This window comes from Macrobrachium rosenbergii, chromosome 1, assembly GCF_040412425.1.
Source record: "Macrobrachium rosenbergii isolate ZJJX-2024 chromosome 1, ASM4041242v1, whole genome shotgun sequence".
Taxonomy (NCBI): domain Eukaryota; kingdom Metazoa; phylum Arthropoda; class Malacostraca; order Decapoda; family Palaemonidae; genus Macrobrachium; species Macrobrachium rosenbergii.
In genome coordinates, this window is record NC_089741.1 from 21,441,438 (window position 1) to 21,459,187 (window position 17,750).

General features: G+C 39.2%; 1 long non-coding RNA gene across 1 annotated transcript in view; it reads left to right on the top strand.

Moving 5' to 3' along the window:
• The first annotated feature begins 1,272 nt into the window (after window positions 1–1,272).
• The window catches only part of LOC136840530 (uncharacterized), a 32,181-nt gene continuing 15,703 nt past the window's right edge, over window positions 1,273–17,750 (top strand). The window contains exons 1-2 of the long non-coding RNA XR_010853658.1: window positions 1,273–1,410; window positions 11,394–11,522. This is a non-coding gene — a long non-coding RNA (uncharacterized lncRNA). The remainder of the gene's footprint in view (window positions 1,411–11,393; window positions 11,523–17,750) is intronic.

The following is a 17,750-nucleotide window of genomic DNA, read 5'->3' on the forward strand; positions in this document are numbered from 1 at the left end:
TAATTGTAGATGTATAGTATTGCAGTTTCATTTTTAGTAATGTCTGTCCATCTATCTACTATCTATCTAATACCATTACGGTTTGTAAAATAAGATTAAGCTTTGTTTCTTCTTCTTCTTTTCATTTGTTACAAGAGATTATCTTATGTACTTATTATTTTTTCCTTAATTTATCTTTGGAAATGTAGAATGAGATATTCCTTATTTTCGAGAGTGTAAAAGCCAAAATATTCCCTTTCTGTCCACTTTCTGCTACTTTTTTTCATGTACGTTTATAAAACTTTTTTTTTTTTATTTTGTAAGAGATATTACTGACAAAATTGAACCTTATACTATTGAATGCTCCGAACTTCTTAGCAATAATTACAATTCATTGACATCACACACTGGAAATGAAGCAGCTATAATTACGGTTGTCATATTGGCAACCAGTAATTAGCATCCGGTTAACTAGACCAAAAAAGAAAAAAAGAAAAATGAAAGGAAGAAAGGACCAGATAAAAAAAATGAGTTTTGTGCTCTCAAGGAACCTCTGATTGTAATTAGGATTATCCCGTCATTTCTACATGCCATGTTCAAATAAAATAAGACAACAGAATATATATCATCAGTTGTTTTCTTCTTAACCACTATTGAGTCAGTGGGTCAATTTCCGCTGTCCGGTAACTTTCTGGAATTCCAGAAACGTCTGTAACCTTGGACGGGCAGCCCTGGGTATGCTCCTTCCGCATATCCAGGAAGTTGATCACCCGAGTAAGACGGCCAGATTTTGGCGGGGACGTAGAGAAATTGATTTTAAATAAATACGACCAAATGAATAAGTGAAGTTCTACAAAGAGAACCAATACCCAGACTGTTCAACTGAGTCACCACCGGAACTATAGAAAGAAGCTAGAGACAAATCTACTCGAGAACAGTTATGACCTGATAGAACAAGATGTTCAGGGCTCTGTGCATATGACTGACGACTAGGAGGAAAAGCCCCGAGTTGGGCGCGGGACTGAGTTGGCGGTGGCGGGAGGTTGGGGGGGACCTCCAACGAATGTAAACGTATTAGTGAACCAAGCACTTCGTTCAAACGTTTAAATGCCCTAAACGTTCGTATTGTTTACAATGTTTATCTACTAAGTGTTCTTGACTGAATATTTTCGGTGTAATTATCCATTCTAACACGAGGAAGCAGTTTCTCTCAAATTACCCAAGTTGGCGGTTAACAGTTAGAGGACCCTCCAGCGTTCATGCCAGCACCTTAGCACGGTCTAGTTATAGGCTGAAGAAAAGGTGAATATGCCAGACATCGCATGAACTTCGCTGTGAAATCTTATTTACGTGTTAGTACTAGACAGCTCACTGCATCGTGGTGTTTAAAGGCTTGAAACAAGATTTGATAGGCAATAACATCCAAATATGGTGAGTAGCGGTGTTTATCTATTCATTGGTAGAGGGGCCATTCCCCCCTCCCCCCATATCAGGGAGGCATTTAATGAATTACATTCATAACTTACATTATCTGATTTGTTGGTGCTACTTTGGTTTGTTATATACGTGCCGCCTCTGAGGTGCTAGTACTAAACATGGCGGAAGCTCAATGGGACGCCGTGTTTAGTACTAGCCCCCCACAAATTATATATTATATTAATAAACGATATATCGTTTACTAATATGATTTGTCGACCACACAATGTAGAAATGGGTTTATATAATACTTTGACCCTCGAGGAGCTAGTATACACACGACATCCAATCGAGCTTCCGCCATGTTTTGTACTAGCACCTCGGAGGTCACGCGCAGATAACAAGCCAAAGTAGCACCGATTTGTTACCGGCATGAGAGAGATTAGGTTGGCATTTTTGTCCGTGCTTATGCCTGATGCGTTGCTCACCTGCATTACGAGAGTTACCTGTGCAGCAACTTCCTGCTGCCCGCTCTTTCTCGTGGAAGTACTGCATAACCCGTGTGACCCAGAACCATATAATCAAGCTAGATCGTCGTTGCAAGACTAGAATTAGTTTACAAGCAGCGCATTGGTATTCCTTTCACTATCCCCGAGACCTGTATTTGACGTGATTTCCAAGTAATGTAACATTACTTTCACTATCACATGAACCAGTACTGCGTTCAGTTAGGTTAAGAAACCACTTGGTCTGGATTAGCTCGATGTCCGTTTCGAGATACGATCTCATGATTATCATAAGTTATTTATTTTCAGCTTGCACGGCTTTTGAGGTAAGAGCTGTCCGAAAATGTCACACGCTTCTTGAACAGCCAGATTTAACACCCGAACATGACATTAACCATTACGAGGCTGAATTTGGCATTTTACAAGTTAGTTGAAAGGATAGATTCACAGAAAGTAGAACAATATTCCACATAGTAAAAAACAACAATAAAACTAGGAATTGTTCAGAAGAGAAACGCTTGTTACATTCAGAACACGTGGCTTCTACGACATATGCTGTCAGCTTGTTTATAACAATGAGTCAGCATCCGAAATAGCACTCTTTAGATTTCTTAGAGAAATTTACACTGCCTCAACCCATTACTATTCAATACAAAATGCTTCCGTACTTGAATGGTCCATAAACGTCAACGCATTTTAGTCTTACTTACGATAGTTACATGTAAATTAGTCACGTTGGACTGCTGTTTTTTTTTTTTTTTTTTTTTTAATTATCGCAAAACTTGAGTGCAGTTAAAGTTAAAGCAAGTTGCCATGGAAGGTGAGAAACGAAATTTAGAATACAACTTGGTATTGAGTGCAAAACAACGAATGATTAAATCAAAAACACTGGATTGAATTGAACAGAATATAGAATTTAGGCCGAAGGCCAAGCACTGAGACCTATGAGGTCGTTCAGCGCTGAAACGGAAATTGACAGTAAAAGGTTTGAAAGGTGTAACAGGAGGAAAACCTCGCAGTTGCACTATGAATCAGTTGTTAGGAGAGGGTTGAAAGTAAGATGGAAGAAAGAGAATATGAAAGGAGGTACAGTAAAAGGAACGAAGGGGGTTGTAGCTAGGGGCCGAAGGCACGCTGCAAAGAACCTTAAATAAAGCCTACAGTGCACCCTACGGGAAAAAACGCTGGAATTTGCTTCCAATTGATGGAAATTTAGGAATTTGTCTTGATGACGGACTCTGAACCCTCAAAGGGATTCGAGATATTTCTCGCTGCATCGTTTTTCGTTCCAGCTTTTGTTGATCCGAATCCTAGTCCGAAGATTTTCTGAGAGCTTTGTTTTTTTTTCAGGCTTGTCTGTTAAGAATTATTGGCTCGTTCGAGCTGCTTGTAATCAGACAGTTCTGTTCATTCAAGCTTGTAGTTTTAGTTTTGTGTAAAAGAAAACTATTGAGATGGCTTCGTCCGTCCGTCCGCACTTTTTCTGTCCGCCCTCAGATCTTAAAAACTATTGAAGCTAGAGGGCTGCTAGTTGGTATGTTGATCATCCACCCTCCAATCATCGAACATAACAAATTGTAGCCCCCTAGCCTTAGTAGTTTTTATTTTATTTAAGGTTAAAGTTAGCCATTATGTGCGTCTGGCACTGCTATAGGTGCCAACAACACATGCCACCACCGGGCCGTGGTTGAAAGTTTAATGAGCCGTGGCTGATACTTTCATGGGCAGTGGCTGAGAGCTTCATATAGCATTATACGCTGTACGGAAAACTCGATTGCGCCGAAGAAACTAAGGCGCATTTTTTACTTGTTTTCTTATAAAAATAGAGTGATTTTTTGCTGATCAGTTTATTCACCTCGTTCGAGCTTTGGAGATCAGTTCGTTCGTTCCAGCTGCTTCTGATAAGTTTTCTTCATGTGAGCTTCCCGTTCATTCAAGCTTCGGGTCAACAAGTTCTGTTTGCTCGAGCTTCAGTTGATCAGAATGCTCTGTTCATTCAAGCGTCTGCAGATGGTGAGGAATGTATGCACAATACTGTTCTTGAATGAATAAAAAGCATTCTTTCCCTCTGTGAGACGCGGAACATTCACTAAAACATTCTGAAGTCTGCTGATGTTTTGGATGTCTAGGAATTAAGGAATGAGAAGATATTGGTAGAACTATATAGTAGCTCCGCGGAGGCGACTGCCTTCTAACTTAACTTTTTCTACAGTTTTTTGGTTGCTAATTATGAATTTACCTTTAATTTTTGGCTCTCGAGTGTAATTAACTCCTGAAGTCCATCCAACAAGGGGTTTCCATACGCGGTCTTCACAAGACAGAGCACGGGTACTCCTGTTTCCAACGGTTCATATCCCGTCCGGCAAGTGCAATAACTTGTTAACGTATGGGTACGCAACCCCATCCCCGGGCCAGTACTAAACACGGCGAAGGGACATTCCATTTGGCCGACAACAAACAGATGCACCGCCAGTATCAGAACCCCTAAAAGTGTAGAAAAAAAACAGTTGAAAAGGTAAAAACAGGCGCGGAGCTAATATATAGAATTACCAAAAGATTATTTTTTGTAAGCAATGAAAGGCACCGAACAACAATTTACTCTGGCACAATAAAATGTTCAGAACACTGATAGAATCCACTTTTACGACGGCTGATAGAATCCTCCATAAATAAACACGGGAGGTGAAAAGGTCAGCCTGAATGTGTGTATCTGCCTGTTAGGTATCAGAGCATTTCAGTTTCACATTATACTTGCAGGCAACGTAATGCGAGTCTTTGATTCCCGTAACAATCCCACCAGGGGCTCCGCAACAACAAATAGGATATGCCTGACGTTGCGGTAGTAGAAAGTACGCGAGCAGCACCAATCCGCTTCGTACTAGAGGAGACTGGAACTTGCTTGTTATATAAGATAGGTTGGGGCTAAAATGACTTTCCTCCCCCCAGTGTGGCGATATCTGAGCCATCACACGAGAGACGCAGATCGTATCATCGAAAATTTATTAATATTACGCAGAAAGAACATTCCTACCCAACACAGCAGCAGTGATGTAAGAAAAAAAAACAATAAATGCGCCGAAGTATCTTAGACGCAATCGAGTTTTCTGTACAGCCGCTATAACGCATAATAAAGGCCACCGAAAATGGATCTATTTTTCGGTGGTCCCGGTATAATGCTGTATGAGACGCACTTATGAAACTTGAACCACGGCCCGGTGGTGGCCTATCCTATACCGTTACCAGAAGCACGATTGTGGCTAACTTTAACCTTAAATAAAATGAAAACTACAGAGGCTACAGGGCTGCAATTTGGTATGTTTGATGATTGGAGGGTGGATGATCAACATAACAATTTTCAGCCCTCTAGCCTCAGTAGTTTTCAAGATCTGAGGGTGGACAGAATAAAGCGCGGACGGACAGACAAAGCCGGCACAAAAGTTTGCTTCTACAGAAAACTAAAAAACGAGTTTCCAAGATGACAAACGGTGTCTTGAAAGGGCGTATTGGAGCCTTGCCTCCTTTCTATGCGGAACAAAACTTAGTGGGATCTTGTCACCTCATAGGATATCGGAGGCTTTTAAAGGGACAATTTTCGCCTCTCCTTAGCCCGCCGTTAAAATTCGATGAATCCTCGTCACAGAAGGCAGTATTTGTAGAGTGCGCCGGTCTTCGTTTTAGTTTTAGTTTTGATAAGAATTGTTGAAAAAAAAAATCAGAATTGCCTCTGTTACTATTTTGCCCCGAAACTAGACTTTGCCGGTTAAAATTGAATTTCCTTCTTTTACGATGTATGTATGTATGTATGTATGTATATATATATATATATATATATATATATATATATATATATATATATATATATATATATATATATTATATATATTATATATATATATATATATATATATATATATATATATATTATATATATGTGTATACTGTATATATAATATATATATATTGCATAACTATGGGTCTTAGTGAAATGCTCAAATTAATCCATTTCGTTTCATTATGAGAACAGAATAGAATATACATACACAATCGCAATAAACAAAGTGTATTTCTATTCATGGAAGCTTGACAAAGGATAGCTGATAACCCTATTATTTTGAGCCCGGCTCCACAACTACCGTCACTTACCAAACAACTGCCTTCCATTCTTGGGCCGAGAACAAATACAAATACATGAGAACTGAATAAAGAAGCTGTTTGAAACTTAACAATACAATAGTTATTAATGTTATATAATCTTTGAGGAACAGTAGGTATCATTAATAGCTATTGTATTGTTAAGTTTCTCATGTATTTGTATTTGTTCTCGGTCCAAGAGTGGAAGGCAGTTGTTTGGTAAGTGACGGTAGTTGTGGAGCCGGGCTCAAAATAATAGGGTTATCATCAGCTATCCTTTGTCAAGCCTCCATGAATAGAAATACACTTTGTTTATTACGATTGTGTATGTATATTCTATTCTGTTCCCATGATGAAACGGAATGGATTAATTTGAGCATTTCACTAAGACCAGTAGTTAATTCAATCAGATTTTATAGATTAGTATACACGATCCACAAAACGGATATTGAACGTAAGAATTATATGCTTGCACATGCCATTTCACGGAATGTTTAGTTGTAATTGTTGCACTGTCTCTCTGGAAGACACCAATTTGATAGCACTGATCTGGTTGGCGTCTATATGAAATCACAGTAAATCTTAGTAACCGGACTTCAAATTTTAAAAGGAAAATTATACTACATAATTATACATTTCTCCTTCAAAATTCGGGTAATTTTCATTTGACTGGAACGACCAAATGCTTGGCTAGTGTTTCCAATACCCTGCACCAGATTTTAGCAGGTATAAGTGAATCGATGCTACTTGGATTGTTATCTACACGTCACCTCCTAGGTGCTAGTACTAAACATGGCGGAAGCTCAATGGGACTCCGCGTTTAGTACTAGTCCCTCGGGGATCAAAGATATCGTTTATTAATATAAAATTTGTCGACCACACAATATAGGAATGGGTGTATATAATACTTGGATCCCCGAGGGGCTAGTGCAAAACACGGCGTCCCGTTGTGCTTCTGCCACGTTTAGTACTAGCACCTCGGAGGTCACGCGTAGATAACAAACCAAAGTAGCACCAGGGGTGAATCTTGTAGTTCATTAAATTCGCACTATTAGAGCATGAACTGTTAGCATTCTTTACAGCGAATGATACAAACAGTATCTGTCAGAAATTAAAACATCCTTTAGTAGGTATGATGATATTTTTCAGTGCGCACTGTTAATAGCTATAAAGAAATTAAGTCTAGTGTTGAATGGAGACTGGGCGCGTTAGCACAGGAAGTTGGATGCTGGCGCATTTTAATTCTGTTATCCGTAAATAGACCATTAGACTTTTATCGATCTATGGATCCTCCTAGTGCCTTTTCTGAGATATACTGCATCACCCTGATTTGCACTTTTCATAAGTGTGGTTCGGTTATTGCAAGCATCCAGCGGTGTACATAGATGGTTCTGTTTCAGAGGAAAATAGAAATACCATCACTCAGAATAAGTTTGGAAAGTGATGTCTAAAAGTTGATTTCTTATTGAAATTAAAATCAGGGTGACAGATCAAGGGATGCTCAACATTTAAGAGTTCATTGTTAAGTAATGCGATTGCTCTCGGTTGGTTCCTAGTATATGACAAAGACGTAAGATACTTATTCAAAATTATTCCAGTGAAAACTTCATGACTGGTATTAAACAAAACAAAAAACATTAATGCCTAAATATTACGATATTCTAAATGCAATAGTCATATGGGATCATTTTAAGTCTAAACTGTATCTGAGTACCTGCTTAGCCCTGGGAACTAAGGGATCTTCAAAAACTATTGCATTTCTTGGGTCTTTAAAGACCCCTCTGCCTGGGTTCATGGCACCAGGACTGGATGCATCTTAATCATTTTCAAGTGTTGCCAACAACACTTCCAATGTGGCCCACCCAGTCAGGGATTTGCCTAGGTTATCACTTTCGTTACCCTATATGCCTTCAAAGTATTGTCTTCCAAATGCACCCAAAGAACTGCTAGATTAATCACTTGCAAATCCTTGAGGGGTAGGAAATAGACAAGGACGTGGCAAGAAATTATGGTATACAGCCCCTCGTAAAATTACGCACTTCTGTGTTGTTGGTCAAATTAATCAATAAACTTGTTAGAATCCATGCAGTTACCGTTCCGGATCTAAACTCTCCATTTCTATTATCAAGGAAGTCTGCTAGACTTCAAGTAGGAGGAGTCACGTATTAAACAGTCATAGAATGCTATAGTATTGTTCTGTATCACCATAATTGGTTACTTGTCCACGAAGGCCTGCATATAGATGCATAGAGCATTCAGTCTGCAGCAGTTCATGTTATGTCTGGAATATCAGAGTATTTTATCTTTGGACCAAGACCTTCAGTTATTTCTCTGATTAGCTATTGATAGGTAAATAGTAACAACAGAGTTATTTCACAGCCACTTTGAAGCCAAAAAAGCATTTGGTTTGCTAAAGAAAAAGGCACACAGGAGTTTGGAGTGGTGGTCGTTTTATTCTCAGAAACTGACCTCTTGACTAGCGCTTTGACAGAAACGAGTGGAGAGTTATTGACTGGGCTTGTGGAAGGAAAATTAGTGACAGGTAAATCTAGTCACTGGTTAACATGTGACATTTGGTAGCATCGTGACTGACTGTCGAGTCTGACAGCAAAATCAAAATCAGCAGCGAAGAAAAAAAAAAAAGAAGGAAATGTGGTAACAAGCAAGTTTTTAAAGACGATTGTGTATTAGAGCAGAATATTGTAAAAATTAAGTTGACTTTGAGATTTGTAGCTAAGATATAATAAGAAACCGTTGCTATTTACGAGAAATTAATTTTTCATATCGAGTTTTTGTGGAGTCTGGATAGGGTGACAGAGGGTCCTTATTGACTTTTTACGTAAGCGGGTTTTAGTCTGTCAATGGGAACTCTGTCTTCTTGTCTGTGTAACTGGAGCTTGAATGCTTTCTTCTTGCGTTCATGGATGGGGCCATTAGTGGAAGCTTGTGGGCATAGCTGCATGGAACATGGGGGCATCATGTGTGGAGGCCTCTTGGAGAGTAGTGGTGCCTTTTGTCCATTGTTGTTTGTACACAAGGGTGGTACCTTCTGACAACCTTGTGAAGTCTTGACAGCTCTTTGGGTTTGGCCTCGGTTTCAGAGGAAAAGAACTCTTCCGGAACACTGAACTTTTTGACAAGAGAGGCAATGATTTCTTCCTTTAGAGTGATGCAGAGGCCAAGGAGGACCCAAGGTAGTTGTGACTAAACGATCCAGGCTGCTGTATTTGGTGGTAAGGACAGTCTTGACACTGCAGGGTCTTTGTAGGCAGTGGTGAAATCTTGACCCTATTATAGGGTTGCCATGCGTCCGGATTTTCCCGGATATGTCCTGCATTTAGGTGTCAAAATCCTCGTTGGGGGAATTTTAAAGTTTCTACAAATGTCCGGAATTTCAGCTTTTATACAAATAAACAAAAAAAAAGATAAATAAAATAAAAATGACAAGTTAGTAATTTGAAGGTGTTTGTAAAGAGTTACAACAATGACGAAGAATTCAGTAAATTGTCAGCACATGAAAAATGGACCAAATACTTTGAAAAATCAAAGAATACTGAATGTCATTCACAATTGCTAAGAATTGCACAGTTTTTCTTTGCTGTAGCATCCCACAATGCTAATGTAGAGCGAGTATTTTCACTAATGAAAAGTCAGTGGACAAAAGAGAGGAATAGGTTGAATGTTGCTACAATGAAGGGTCTCTTGACGTTACAATACAACTTCCATGAGACATCATGCAGTGACTTCTACAACTACATAAGATACAATAGAGTTCTCCTGAAAAGTATCAGATCTCCTCAAAAATATGGATGGGCACACGCCACACAACATAATTAGCAAAGAAGACTGTAACTAGATTAAGATTAAATAGAAATTCAAGATAATCAGCCTTATGTTAAGGCAATTTTTTTTATTATTTTATCATACACACACGCGTGCACATCAGTGATAGATCATACAAACGGCATTTTTTTTTTTTAACTAGGGAAGTGGGGTGGGGCTCATGAGGGAAGCGTCCTGTATTTTGACTGTTCAGATATGGCAACCCTACCCTATTATTTAACTAGGGCAGTCCCTATCTCAAACCTGAAGGCTAGTCCTCAGTTGGAGGTCATTATTACCAGGTCTACCAAAGTGGATTGCTTCTGATATTGGCATTAATTCTGGTCGTCATTAAAAGCGTTCTGTAGCCGTGAAAATGAGTCTGAGGCCATCACATGGCAGCAGGACCCCTACTGTGTCGACCAGGAGACAGTTGAAAAGAAGTTAGGGTATTGAAATTTATCAATGCTGGATTCCATGCGGCAGGTTATTTTGCTTGTTTTACATTCAGGCATCGTTTGGCCCACTTTTTCACACACGTTTTCGCTCCTTGCCAAATGAATTATTGTATGACCAATTTGGCAGTAGTCCTCGCAGAGGGGTGGAAGAGTCCACGGATGGGGTCAAATACCTCTGAGGAGTGGCTGGCACAAGGGGATGAGGGCAGCCGGTGCTAGTTTTGCAGATGACGGTAGTATGTCCTTTGTTACTGAAGGAAACTTATTCCCAATGTAGATTTGTTATGGAGGTAAGAAAGCCTCAGGCTTTGGGGTCTCAGAGTTGGGCGTTGGTGACGTCGTCATATTTTATCCCAACTGGACTCCATTGATTTCTGTTCTGGATAGTGCATTTGCCACTGGGTTCTCTAGCTGGGGATGTCACATGGTGCACCTAAACTTCATGGACGAGAGCTGGCCTTGTTGACAGGCAGAATATGCGTCTTTGTTGGCAAGAGCGTGTACAAGTGGTTGTTGGTCCATGAGGATGGTAGAAGGTGTCCCTCTGAATTATAGTCTCACTATCATACATGTTGACCATTTTCCAATGCTTTCACATAAACGGTTGTTAACTATACTTAGAACCTATAATCTAATGGAAAGGGGAATATGACTATTGATATATTTGTCTACAAAATTCTTGAATAAATGTGTTGCTTATGTTGGAAAAACTTTCAAAAATCTTATCTTTTCCATTTGTTTACGTCTGTTCTTAAATGGATTGTTTTTGTGATTGTCCCAAATTAATGTGGGCTGTGTTCAACGATTATTTAACTCTTTTCATGCTAACTTACGGCAAATTCCATGTCTGCTGTACTAATTAAGATAAATTCATAGACTACTATGCCAGTCCATTCTTAGGATTACTAAGTGTGTGTGTTTGCTTGCAATTATTCTCTTGCTTTACCAATAAAATTCATGTGAGTCATCTACTGGAATTTGGTATGGTCAGATAGTACAGAACAAGTTAGTTGACAAAAAAAAATATGTACTACTACATACAGCATGTACTCTTGACACATTTCATCTTTATTTTTCACAGGCATGGACTGTAATAGTTAGGACAGCATTGCGTGAAAGAAATTATTTTTCTTCTGATCAATATTTTATCCTGATTTAGTTCTTCGGCTTGAGAATCACACTAAAGTTTTCAGCAACTGCAACTTGGCAGGTAAGATTATATGGACTGAACTCTGTTGATGATAATATTGGTTGAGGTAGTGATTATCATCATTACATTTTTTTTTCTCTTTTACTAAGTTCTTTGCATTCCCATCAGTCTCTCTGATCTCATGCAGTTTTCAGCCTGAATTTTTATACCATCCATTCCCTCTATCTACTGTAATCTTCCATGAAAGGGGTTGCTAGCTGGTCAGCATCGTGCCATATGTGTTATTACTTGTCTCCTGCCCATCACTTGCCCAAAGCCATTTCTGTACACTCACCTGCCTATGATGATTGTCAGTGTATTGTGATGGGCTGATATTTTCTTTTGATGGTGAGCTACTTAGCTCTGAGAATAGATTTGATATTTTCAGCTTGATCTAATTGCAGTACGGTACTTTATTTCATATTACTTACACAATTCTGAGCACTTATCATCTTACAAAATTGGCACTGGACTTTGAATACTAATCACGATGATAAAAGTGAGCCCTGGGTCTCCATGTTGAAAATGGATAATGAAAATGGATAAAACTGGAGAGACACCTTTGGGTCACGTTCTCTCCAATGATTTGCTCTTGAATAAACAGTGGAAATTGAGGAGTTTGACAACTAAGTAATGAGGAGACTAAAGGGAATGACTGAGAGCAAGAGAGACAAAGTAGTAAACCTGCAGTTGAAGGTATCCTGCAAATAACTTACAGTACCATCTAAAATAAACATGTAGCACAAAGGAAAGCAGGAAAGAGAGGAAGAATTCAATGATATTACAGTATTAAAGCCACTAAACTAGACAGCAGTTACACAGTAGCAGAGGGAGCCAAAGCTTCGAAAATAGTGCATGTGTGCAGACCTGGACTTAACGCAAGATAGATGGTCAAAGCCCTTTTACAGACTTAAGATAAGGATGGTGATTAAAACCCTTTTACAAAAGTTTGCACTTCCCTACCACAGACTTCTAATCCACAAACAAAACATGGAGCAGGCATTTAAAATACCAGAAACCTAACTCAGGTGAGAAGGGATTTTCTCTCATGGGAGCTGAACTACTGCTGCTTCAAAACATTCACTGGTGTTGGCAACGGTTCTTTTAAATTAGTTATGTCGACACTACCATCAGCAGTAAAATTGTACAAAATGTAATTATATAAGAAATACAAACATTTGCCTTTCATGTAGGAGTATCCCTCAGCACGAGCTGGAAATGGTCATTAAAACTTGGTAACAAGGTGGTTAATTGGAGGTAGGATGGTGAGTTTGAAGGGAAACTTCAACTCAACTGCTATAAGCTGCCATTTTTTCTTCAGCTATTGATAATTAAAACATCTTACTGTACTTCGACTGGCAGTGTCAGGTAAAGAAATACAAATGTCTGTCTTTTTCTTCCTCCTCCTCGTCTTCTGCCTCTTCTTCCTTCTGGGGGAAGAAGTGGTCTAAGGAGCCCTCTCACAATAAGTTCTGTTCTTTCAGACTTCAAGTGAGTGCCTTCCTCCTCCTGGGGTTGGTGACAGCATTCACTCACCAGATGGGACTTAATCATAGGTATGGTTGACACCAAATTCTCTAAGCATGCCTCCCCAGTTTCCTCCAAGTATGCTAAGACTGTCCCAGGAGCTACACAGCACTACCTTCTTGCACAGCACATATATTATCCCTAGCTCATGCATATGCAGACAGAAGGTTCAAGCTCAACATATTGCTGTTGTACAACAACCACTGGGTATTGTGATGCTCTGTATGACCGTGATCATGCAGACCCTGGGGCAGTGGCTGGTTCACACTCATGTACAACACATGATCCCCAGATCATGTGCATGCAAACTTGAAAGTTCACACATAAAAGTTTCTTGTATTTTGATACATGTATCATGACGATCTGTATGCGTGTGATTGTGCAGACCCTTGGGCAGTACAGTATGTACATGGTTTGTCCACCATTCCTCGTATATGCACACCCAATCCAAAGATAAAGCAGACAGATGATTCAGTCATGAAAGGTTGGGGCATTATGATACCGCTGAATGTTGTGGTAAGCCACCAAAATGCATTCATGCAGAAACACTGTTCCTGGTTCGTTCGAGACTACTAATGTGCATGTGCACAACAGTACCTTCAACTTTCATCCACAGCCTTTGCTAGGTCGGTTTTTGCCAATCATACAAAAGTCAACGGGAATGTGGCCTAAGATTCTGAGTGGTTGCAAGTTCACCCTGGCTTGTGTTTCAGTGATCAGTACCACCAGGTCTGATCTTATCCATGGTCCAAGAGCATTCACCAGAGTTGAGTAGTGTGTCATCCTTTTTCAGGGGAAGATCCAACTTATGCTTTAGGGAAGTCTGTTAAGAATCTGAGGGTCCTCCTCCATAAGAACCCCTTCAGGCAGTTGGAATGGCTTATTCAAGAGATCACTGGGATCACTTGAGTTAAATGATCCACAGGAAGTAACCACTGCTCCTCTATCGAACCTGTTTCATTATTAGAGAGTACTGTAGGGTACACTCCAGATGCAAGAAATTTATTCTGACTGCTGTGGTTGTCCCTTGTGGTGTCTTAGATCTGGCTAACCACTTATCTGTAGATTAGAGAGCTCCCTGCTGTCCAACAGATCAAGCAAGCCACTTTGCCAGTAAGTGAGACAATAGAAAATATCCAACATTCCAGAAGATGGCAGACTACTCCCCTTCAAGTGTTGTCAGTTTGCTGACTGACTAATGACCTTCACTTGGAGAAACCCCAAAGAAGACCCCTTTGGGGTTTCTCCAGGGAAAGGTCATTTGTCAGTCAGCAAACTGACAACAGCTTAAAGGGGAGTAGTCTGTGCTTCCTCTGAAGTGTAGGATATCCTCTGTTGTGTCACTTATCGACAAAGTGGCTTGCTCGATCTACTGGACAGCAGGGAGCCCTCTGAGCTGCAGATCAAACTGTTAACCAGATCTGTAATACCACAAGGAACAACCACAGTAGTCAGAAAGAGTGTCTCACCTCCAGTGTACCCCTAAGAAGGTTCTTCCTTCTTATTTACTGAATCAGAAGCCATGAAGTCAGTCTCCGTGACCTCTTACCAGGAAGCATCATAGTGTTACCCTTGGTGGACATGCCTGCTGACTTCACTGTCACAGGAATAATTTCAGATGAAAGGGTGAAGTTCAGGAGCTTGTTGATGTTGGAAGGTAAGACATTAACTTCCCTTTTGGACCAACATGCAGCCTATGGGTAAACTTTATCCTGCTATGATGTGTACTCAAGTCTCTGCTCTTCTCACAAGTTTCTGGTGAAAGTAGTCTTGCTTAGCAGAACAGATTGGTCTTTCATTTCTCTTGTTGCTTTCTGAAGAGTAAAACTTAGGTGATGGTGTTTTCTGATGCTGGGATCAAAAGTGCAGTCCTGCAACCAAGCCTTCAGGGCAGTGTTTCTCAAACTTTTTTACCTCAGGGCACACCTAAGAAATAACCAAAACTTTGGGGTGCACCTTTGATTTTAATATGGAAAAATTAGTCATGAAATTTAAAAACAGGAAAATGATAAAGAAGTACCTGAAATAACCATTTACTTTTTAAACATATTTTACATCTAAGTATCCTAATGTGAAACCACATGTGCTTGATGAGATTTTTCTGAATGTTTGGCCTTGTACAGTATGTGATAAACATACTCTCATCTCTTCATCAATGCATTTAATATTTGATATATTTTTACATTTAACATTAGTTCAGAAAATCCTTGTTCATAGAGATACAATGTGGAAAACTGCAATAATAGTCAAAGCTTTCCTAGCTATTGAAGGATATTCTTCTTTGATTGAAATAAAAAACTAATTGATGGGCACCTCATGCTTGATGTTAACGAAAAGCCAGCATCATCAGTTGAAATGTCAACGAAAGGGTTGTGAATCCAATCGTATTGCTCAGTGTTTATTGATGGAAAGTAATCGTTCAAACTACTTTCCAGAATTGATAAATGATCCAGTATTAAAGGAATTAAATAGTCTGAATGGCCTTCTCTAACCAAAGGAAACATTTCCAAACATCCTAACTAGTTTTTCTTTTCCAGACTGCTAGTATTTTCTGGAATGCCTTTACTTTGTCGGTAGATGAGAGAAGGTTTTCATTTCCATTTTGCATGGACACGTTCAGACTATTCAAGTGTTGAAACATATCGGTCAGATATCTCAGTTTTGAAGTCCAAAACTTACATTTCAGACGTTCACAAAATTTACTTTTATTTTATTTCTCAAAAAATGCCAATAGTTCTTGAAGTTCAAGCACATGGCAGAGTGCTTTTACCTCTTGATAACCATCTCACTTGTGTGTGCAAAAGTAAGAGTGCGTGTTGTGAATCCATGTTTTTACAAAGTAGCTCAAATATACGAGCTTTTACTGGTCTAGTCTTAATGAAATTTACCATTTCAACAACTAGATCAAAAACTTCTTTCAATTTAGTACAATGTGTTTTTGCCATCAGGGCCTCTCTATGCAAGAAACAATGAGTTATAATGTTGGGATGGTGCTGCTTTACAATTTAATGATGCAAGCCCTTTAATAGAACCAGTCATTGATGGAGCTCCATCAGTACAAACCCTGACACACGTCTTCCAGGATAAATTCCATTTCTCAAAATAGTTGCACGAGTATGAAAAATATCTTCACCTTTAGTAGTGGTTAGCAATTCTTTGCAACAAAAATACTGATTTACAGTAGTATCCCCATCAACAAATTTAATAAACGCTAGTAGTTGTGCTTTGTTGGTTATGTCAGTTGATTCATCAACTTGGAGTGCAAAGTATGAATCCTGAAGTTTATTACAGCAAACATTTTCTTCGATATTGTTAGACATTTCCAGAATATGCCTATGAACAGTATCATTTGATATTTGTGTCTCTGCATCTTCTCCTAAAGTAGTCTTACCGTCTTTTTACAAGCGGGCTAAATAATAGATTCAGCAAGAGTATGAGACTTCATTTTTACGGCTATCATTTCCGATATTTCAGAAGAAGCAATTTGAGCTTCCTCAGATACAGTTGCTCTACTTTTGAAAACAATTGCTTGCTTAATTTGCTGCTCAGGTGATCTTTTGTAATAACTTACATCTTTTCCTTGAAGACTGCAGTGTGATGTTTAAAAATGTTCACCTAATTTACTAGGAAGCATCAACTCGTTTGACATTTTGCACTCACAAACCAAACAGTGGCTGAGGCTGATTTTCATCTCCAACCCCTGTGATGCTGTAACTTAAATAACTTGTCGCATTTGCGATTGGGTCTACTCTTATTTTTCTTCGCTGGACGCTTCGTGTCACTTGAAATAGTTTCATTATTAGAATCAAGTTCTTCACTGGTATGTTTCTTGTTTAAAAATCTATATATAAGAAAAAGCCCACAAATTATAATTCACCGAGTGTCTTGAACGAGAACCTTGAAAAGTAATGTAGCAGCACTTAGGTATCAACTTTACTGACTGACCACAATTGCAGAAGACCTTGCATTTATAGGTCCTACAAAGAGGTCATTGTCCCCGTATTATAAACCCCCTTTGATCTGTCATTCACCATATGGTGAAGTTATTAACCTGGATTATATGTCACTAACCTGGAATACTGTATTCTGGTTTAGTCCTATTTAATTCTATTACCAACTGACCTCAGGGGAAATTTGGTATTAACTTCGTCCTTTTCATTTACCATATGGTGAAGTCATTTACCTGGACTGAGTAGGCTTAAGAAAAAAAATACCTTTAACGGCTGTCATTTTTGGCTAACATTTCAAAAGCAGATTGGCAGGATATGGAATTATGGAGAATTATCTCTAATTTTTTTTTTTTTTTTGAGAGAGAGAGAGAGAGATCAGTAATGACCAATTTAAATCCCCAAGGAAAAGAAAAGGGAGAGGATAATCCATTGCTTCTTAAAGATTAAGCCATTAAGGAATTTACCTTCCAGTTCAAAATGTCAAGTGGCGAGGACTTGACTCAGACTTAGAAACCACATACTTGATGTCTCTAAAATATATGAAAATCAAAGAGTTTTAAAATATAGACATAATTTACGAAATAAATCTTCAGTCATCTTGGGGCGCACCTGGCTACCTTCCATAGCACACCAGTGCAGCCGGGCGCACCATTTGAGAACCCCTGCTCTCCGGTGTGGCCACCCCTTCTGTGTCTGGTATAGGGATGGTTCAGGCCTCCTGAAAACCATGACAAGGAACCCAAATGCCTTCCTCCTCACAAAATGTCAAAGA